General features: G+C 38.1%; 1 pseudogene; it reads right to left on the reverse strand.

Annotated features, from left to right (window-relative positions):
* Positions 1–2,293: 2,293 nt before the first annotated feature.
* LOC131576404 (uncharacterized) overlaps positions 2,294–7,580 on the reverse strand; it is a 31,586-nt pseudogene continuing 26,299 nt past the window's right edge.

Genomic DNA, 7,580 nt, shown 5'->3' on the forward strand with positions numbered 1-7,580 from the left:
GGCTGGGTTTTTGGTGGCTCCAGGATGCATTCTGTGGAGAAGGCTCTGGACTACTCTGAACCAGTCACAGCTGGCTTTGGCAAATTCTGACATTATCATAAGCAACTCATCTTGAACTAAACATGCAGCAAGGCAAGGAGCCCCCAAAGCCCTGATTTATATTTGCTCAGGAAAGAGCACCTGTTACTGGAGACATGAAAAAAAATGAAAAAAAAAAAAACTCCAAAGAAACTGAAGGACACTTACAGAACTGAAGGACACTTACATTCACTATTTTCTTCCCCTGAAACCACATTGCCCAAAGATGCTGTGAGAGGAATAGAATAGCAATTTAACCATGCCAACATGGCTTCAGGCTCTGCCCCCTCTCTCTGCAGCTAGGACCCATCAGACACATCCAGTGTGGATCAATGAGCCAAGCAGGAGAAGCAGACAAATACTGGAGACAGATGTGTTTTCCTGCCCCCATTCTAAGGTAACCTTGCTTAGATTTCCTCTTATGTAAAGTAACCTGAAATCTGTAATTGCTTTCAATGAGTAATATCTAAAGGTCATATCCAACCTAAATCATTCTATGGTTATAGAGGGTTTTTTGTTTTGGGTTTTTTTTAGCTCACATGATATTCAACAATTGTCATACAGTATTTACATAAGTAGTCATGTAATTTAGCCTACATTCATAAAAAGGTTCAGGTGCTGAACTGTAGTCCACTGTTCAGCTCTCCTTAGCTCTCTTTTCTGTGCTCACTCAAACCACAAAACAGCATCTCTGCAAGCAAGGTAGCCATCTGCTGACAATGCTTCTAACATACAAAGTATCTGTATCCAAAGGAAGCGGCTGAATCAAAAATCTCTAAACTGAGGACAAAGTAGTATTTTCAGTGTTCTCACTGGGGAATCATCTGTTAAAAAAAAAAAACAACCTCACGATGCTCCTCCAGCACAGTATTTCCAAACCGCATCTGTTTTCTCAGGCAAGATGTCCGCTAGTACACCACTGTGCTCAACTTTAGAAAGGCTACCTGGTCTTTAACTCCAGAGATAAAAATATTAAGGGTTTAACATCTGGTAAAAGAAAGAAAATGTAAATTTGTCTGTCTCAGCTGCTAGCTACATGTCATTGCTCTACTCCTTGAAATACTCCTTCTTGAGATTTCGAAACCATGACTAGAAAACTTTGTTAGCCCTATTTTTTCTACACTAATAAGTATTCTGTATTTTAATACACTTTGTTGCTAATTTAGTTTCTGGGTGAACAAGAAATATTTCCCAAGACCTGGACTCAAGGTCATGTGTCAAGTACTCGCTTGTGTCAGTCTGGTTATGGTTAGACTTAACAAAAGCAGACTATTCACATCCATACAAGGAGTTCTTGTTCCTGATTTCCTGAATGCACACCAGGTAGTCTCAAAGTGTTGGTTTTATTCTGATGTGGTTTCTTGGCTTCAAGATTTTGAAATAATATTTTTGCACACTACAAGGGCAGTGTTTTTTATCATATGATAGCACAACTTTTTTATGGATACTGAAATTTTATATAAATACATGTACAGGTGTCAAAGGGTACAAAGTTTATAAAGCTGACACTTGAGGAATGTATACAATTAAAGACAAACACTGGCTCATATAAATGTTGGTTTTGGCAGTAATTGTGAATACCTCTAGTCTTTGAAATTGCATGAAGCAGAAGCAGGGAAAAGTAGTGTGGTGGATTGTCCAGGATGACAATGTTCAAGTTTGCCTCATTATATCTTTTTTTTTTTTTTAGTAGCACAGATATACTGAATTATTTTCCTCAAAATTCAAGTTAAAACTAGTTCTTTGAAGGAAAAACTTTGAGATAAAAATTGCATATTTAATGCAATTTTTTTTTCAGAAATATTATTTTACCAGTTAATCTAGATGTAAAAAATGAAACTCTGTCACAGTCTCACTTGCATACGACTTTAATGTTCTTTACATCAGAATCCAGTTTCTATTAATATCCCCCAGTATTCTATGGTAAAAGTTTTAATCTGACCTTTGAAATACTAAAATAAGAAACTTGTTTTCTGTGATATTCAATACCTCAATAAAGCAGACATCCACAGATATGCATTATGTATTGCAGCACTAATTTACTAGGCTTCAGGGATCCAAAATACCAACATCCATGCCTCAGCACTTCTGCTAGACCTCTGCACTAAACCTAACAGACTGCTTGATGCCTGTTTTTATCCATTACTTGCTCATATTTGGCCAACAACAAAAAATACTGTTTTTCTAAACTCTTCACCCCCGTTGCAAAATCTCCCTAAGCACCTGGTTCTTTACTTATATTACTTTGTTCCTTCTCTTGAAGTATCTTGTTCCATTCATGGAGGTATTTGTGCTCTTCTTTGAGAGCTTTCTCCTAACCTCATAGGGACTCTTTTTTACTTGAAGGGGCATATTCTTTTCTTGAAGAGAAAATTTCTCCTCACTGAGGGAGTCTTTTCTTCACAAAGAGCTTTTTCCTCTACCCGAATGGCTTTGTTGTCCTCTTGAAGAGCTTTAAGCTGGTCCTTGAAGGCTTTGTGCTCTTCTCATAAAGCTAAAATCTCATGCTGAAGAGCTTTTCCCTTCAATGCAAATGCTCATTCTTATCCTTTGAGATCCTTAATCACTTCTCTGAGGGCTTTATTTTGTTGGCGAGCTTTTTGCTGTTTCTCAAGGTTCTTTGTTTCCTCTGAAGAGTCTCTATGTTTCTCTTGAAGGATTTTATTCTATTCCCAAAGGACTTTGTTCTGTCTGTGGACACTTTGATTCTCCTGATAGTCGGCTTTGCTCTCAATATGAAACTTTGTTCTTTTGCTGAAGATTTTGACTCTCTTCTTGAAAGACCAGATTCTCCTTCCAGTTTGTTTAAATCATGCCATGTGACAGCAGATTGAAAATCGGAATAGAAGGAGCAGCGATAAATTGCTGATTTTCCTCAAGTATTTATCCTTTGAGTTGGATACATTCTCACTTAGCAGCATCTCTCAGGGGCTGTGCTGTGGTCCAGGTGATTCCACCTTCCATAAGCAGTAGTCACGGAACAGAGAATAGAGGTTAAGCACCCACGAATAACAAATAAGTAAGTAAATAAAAAAATATAGTGATAAATCTAAAATAAAAATAATAGTAAATCAATACTGACATTTGATAAGCACTGTATATTTTTGCAGGTACTGAAGTATGTTCAGCAAGTTAAATTTCACATGGCTAACTTGATTATACTATTTCCTCTTAGAGTCCTTTTAGAGACTAAAAACTTTGTAAATCTTTCTCATTATATAACTTGATTACAACTGAGGTAAGGTAGCATTAAACACTTTTTATTGTTGTTTATTCCTTATTCTACCCTGCTGCAACAATGTTATGTTGTTTGGATTGGAGTAAATATACAGACTAAGCATGATTTTTATAAATTTAATTTCAGTATAAAGGACAATATTGAAAAATCAAGCATGTTTTGGATATATGCCTGGTGTTTGCTCAGAAACACTAAACAATTAGCTAACATGCTGCTCAATCTTATAATTTATACATACAGCTAAATATATACGCATATTCCAGCTGTTCGGAGAAACCGTATTACATCTGTGAAGTACCCAGCAGAAAAATTATGATAAATTAAGAAAATCATACAGTAGTTACCGTTGTGCTATCCTTGAATCAGTTTGCCATCTGGCAGCTCAAGGCAGACCTGTCAGTGAGGCTATCCTCAATGATGCCATTTCAAAAGGCATAGCAGCAGTGACACAGCTTTAAGTGACAGTGGTAATTAATAAGTTGTTTCCATCTGAAGTAAAACATAAAGGTTTGTATGGCTAGGTTTCTCTAGCAAGTCAGTCTTTATTTTCATAATTTTTTTAAAATATCTCTCCATCCCTTATGTTTATTCGAAACATTATTTTCCGTCTGGCTAATTTTATTTTTTTTTTTTTTCCCATTGGCATTAATGGCTACCGTGAAATATTTTCTTACATGGACTCTGAAAGTGAGCTTTTGCTCCTAGCTACCTTGGCACAAATTTGGGGTGACTGTATTTGGAGTAATTTCTGAATTATAAGAAATTCCATAGATGATACCATATATGGTCTCTATATTATTAAAATTAAACTAGGATTACTATTCATAATTCCAAATATCTGAGTATATTTAGCAAATGCACATGAAAAGAGAGAATTAAATAATAAAAGAGCATGATGGTAGGGTGTCTGCAACCTTCATTGCCTCCCAGGCAACAGTCTTTTTTTCCAACTCAAACAAGATCCATGTATTTCATGACAATCACTTGGCTTTGTTTGAAAAGAGGATGAATTACTTCAGACACATGAACATCTTAGATTACACTGGCAACTTGTCTCCTCCTTATGAATTTTGGGGAGCAGAGGAATACTATATTCCAACTAAAGTATAAACCTGTTTTCAATATTTGTTATCTGATCAAAGCAACTGATATGTGGGGTTTTTTTAATCATTCACTATGTGCTCAGGGAATATAAAAAAAGTCCAGTGAGCTTACAATGAGATTTGGCTATTCTGTTTAAATCACTACACACATCACATCATCTCTTTGTACTGTCTCTCAGCTCTGTTCTGTATGTTAATTAGGTAAGGGACTGAAATATGGCATGTAAAACGTTCAGTAATCCCAGGAGATGAATATACACAATTCCCACTGAAAACTTTACAGGATGATCAGCCCTCTGAATCCTTTTCTCCAGGATATTTGATTCCCTTGCTTGCTCACACAAATTAAATAGGTAATGCAGATGAGTAATACTGAAACCTATAATATCAAACAAGATCAGTATCTTGGGTTCATATATCTTTCCCAGTCTTTTTACCTCACTTTAACTCCTCAAGAATTATTTAAATCTTATTTCTTCCATGCTTATCACCAAGTTATGTCTGAATATTGTAGTTCAGTTAATTTTTTTCAGCTTCTTTAAAAATGTCATAGTGATTAAAAAAAAGTAGTTTATGTAAATTGGTAGCTCTTGTAGTTGTTTCCATGTTAAAATGTAAAGTTTGAAGTAACACCGATGTTATTTTGACATGTAGGCCCCTTCCTTTTATAATTTAGGAATATAAGTAGTAGGAAAAAGCTGTCAGTTTCAACAAGTGATCAAGACTAAGGCCATATTTCCTTCTCAATCTACATAGTAGAAAAAAGGATAATCTGAGGCTTGGAAAATGGGATTTTATGAATGCACTCCAGAACTGGACTAAAACAATACTGCAACTGAAATTATACCAATACTTTTTTACTCCACTAGAAATTAATGTAAACTTCTCGTAACTCAGCTTCGTGATGTTTCCTTGAGTCCTGTCACTGGTCACAACAGTGAAGAGATTGGTACCTGCCTGCACCTACTGTCCTGAAGATGCTGATGACTGTGATGAGGTCTCCCCTCAGTTTCCTCCAGGCTGAACAAGCAAAGTGAGCTCATCCACTTCTCATAAGGCTTCCTCTCTAGAATCTTCACTATCCTCATGGCCCTCCTCTGGATGGTCTCTAACAGCACAACATCTTATATTGTGGCACCCAAAACTGCATACAATACTCAAGGTGAGGTCGCCCCAGCACAGAGCAGAGCGGGACAATCCCCTCCCTTGCCCGGCTGTGATGCTGTGCCTGATGCACCCCAGGGCAGGGTTGGCCCTCCTGGCTGCCAGGGCTCACAATTTGCCATCAACCAGGACCCCACCACCGGTTGCTTTCTGCAGTGCTGCCCTCCAGCCTCTCATTCCCCAGTCTGCTTACACAAACTGTGTTGCACTGCGTTGTCAAATGTCAGGAATCCAACACTTGCCCTTGTGGAACTTTGTACAGTTGCTATTTGCCTGTCTCTCTAATTTGTTGAGGTTTCTCTGCAGGGCCTCCCTGCCCTTAAGGGAGTTGATCACACTGCTCTTTGGTTATTAAAGTACGTGTAAAATATAGAGAATGTGAATAGAGAGTTCTAAGATTACTAAAGTGGAGATTAAAAGCCATTTTTATAGTATTTCAAATACTGCACCTTACTATTGTAAGTAATTTTTGTTGTGAGCTCTGTGATTGAAGGCAGTGAGAGTATATCATTGCAGTGCAGGTTGCTGATGATTATTTTAGTGTGATAATGTGTGTAAAACCTAATACAATAGTGAAAATAGTGGCCTAGGCAAACTGATTTCAGTTTACCAGTTCTTAATTCTGATTGTTCTGATCAGGGAGTAAAAAATACACTTTTTAAAATATAGGTTTAGCCAATACATTTTTCACTACAGTGAAGTGCAACATTCCAGATTTTTTTATGAAACCCACTCTGAGTGGATGTACAGCAAAACAGCATACACACAGCATCAGTGAAAGATACAGGAAAAGGATTTGTGCTCCTGTTATAAGCTACACCAAAACTGAACTATGAACCACTCTCACTTAAAACCTTTCTGAATGCCCCCACTGCCCACACTTAGCTCTACTGCTCAGGGGAGGTGAGCAGCAGACCAGATATTTTCTTACATTTCCAGGTGACACTAGCATGTCAAACTCTGGCCCCAAAATAGCTAGGCTTACAGAAATGTCAAATACATGCAAAGAAAAACAGCATAGTTCAAAATATAGGCTAATAAAATCAAAATCACAGCCATTTTACAGCTTCTATTACATATGCCAGTTGCTGCTGGATAAACCTAAAAACTCAGACTGAAACCTAAAGACCTAACTGCCATATTTGGCCCATCTGGCACTTGCACCATTCTGACAATTTTATGCTGATGTAGCTTCTTTTTCAGGTCATTCAAACTCATGATTTTCTCTCCCAAGTGGATATAAAATTTATGTTGTTGATTCCAGGAGACTGAAAACCTGGACTAAGACAGATCTCTGCCCTACCTGCCAGAGATTAGCAAAGTACCACAGAGAGCAAAAGCTGATGGTGCTGTACATCTGTGCATTCAACATTCAGTGGCACTAAGCCACTAGTCTCTTTTCTGCATGACCAACTGACTAATTACTTTACTTGGCCTTTTTGAGTCCCTTCAATTAATGCAATGTGCAGTTGCACACAGTAATGGAGTCACCCATACAGAACAGAATCTGGGCCAGAATTAGGCTCTAAGTCCCAGAAGCACCTGTTACAAACACAGAATGTCCAGATGGTCTTGTCTTTGCGGGAAAGTGTCAAGAATTGACTTATCTGTCTTTCTTACTTTTGGTTTAAGGTCATAAACATGATTCTTTTGAATTAAAAGCCAGTCCTATTTAGGAAATAAAAAAACCCTAACCAAAACCAACAAAGCAAACTCACCGACCAAGCAAAAGGGAGGGAGGGAGGGAGGGCAGGAAGGAAGGAAGGCAGGAAGGAAGGCAGGAAGGAAGGCAGGAAGGAAGGCAGGCAGGAAGGCAGGCAGGAAGGCAGGAAGGCAGGAAGGCAGGAAGGCAGGAAGGAAGGAAGGAAGGAAGGAAGGAAGGAAGGAAGGAAGGAAGGAAGGAAGGAAGGAAGGAAGGAAGGAAGGAAGGAAGGAAGGAAGGAAGGAAGGAAGGAAGGAAGGAAGGAAGGAAGGAAGGAAGGAAGGAAGGAAGGAAA

Source organism: Poecile atricapillus, chromosome 1 (assembly GCF_030490865.1).
Source record: "Poecile atricapillus isolate bPoeAtr1 chromosome 1, bPoeAtr1.hap1, whole genome shotgun sequence".
NCBI lineage: Eukaryota > Metazoa > Chordata > Aves > Passeriformes > Paridae > Poecile > Poecile atricapillus.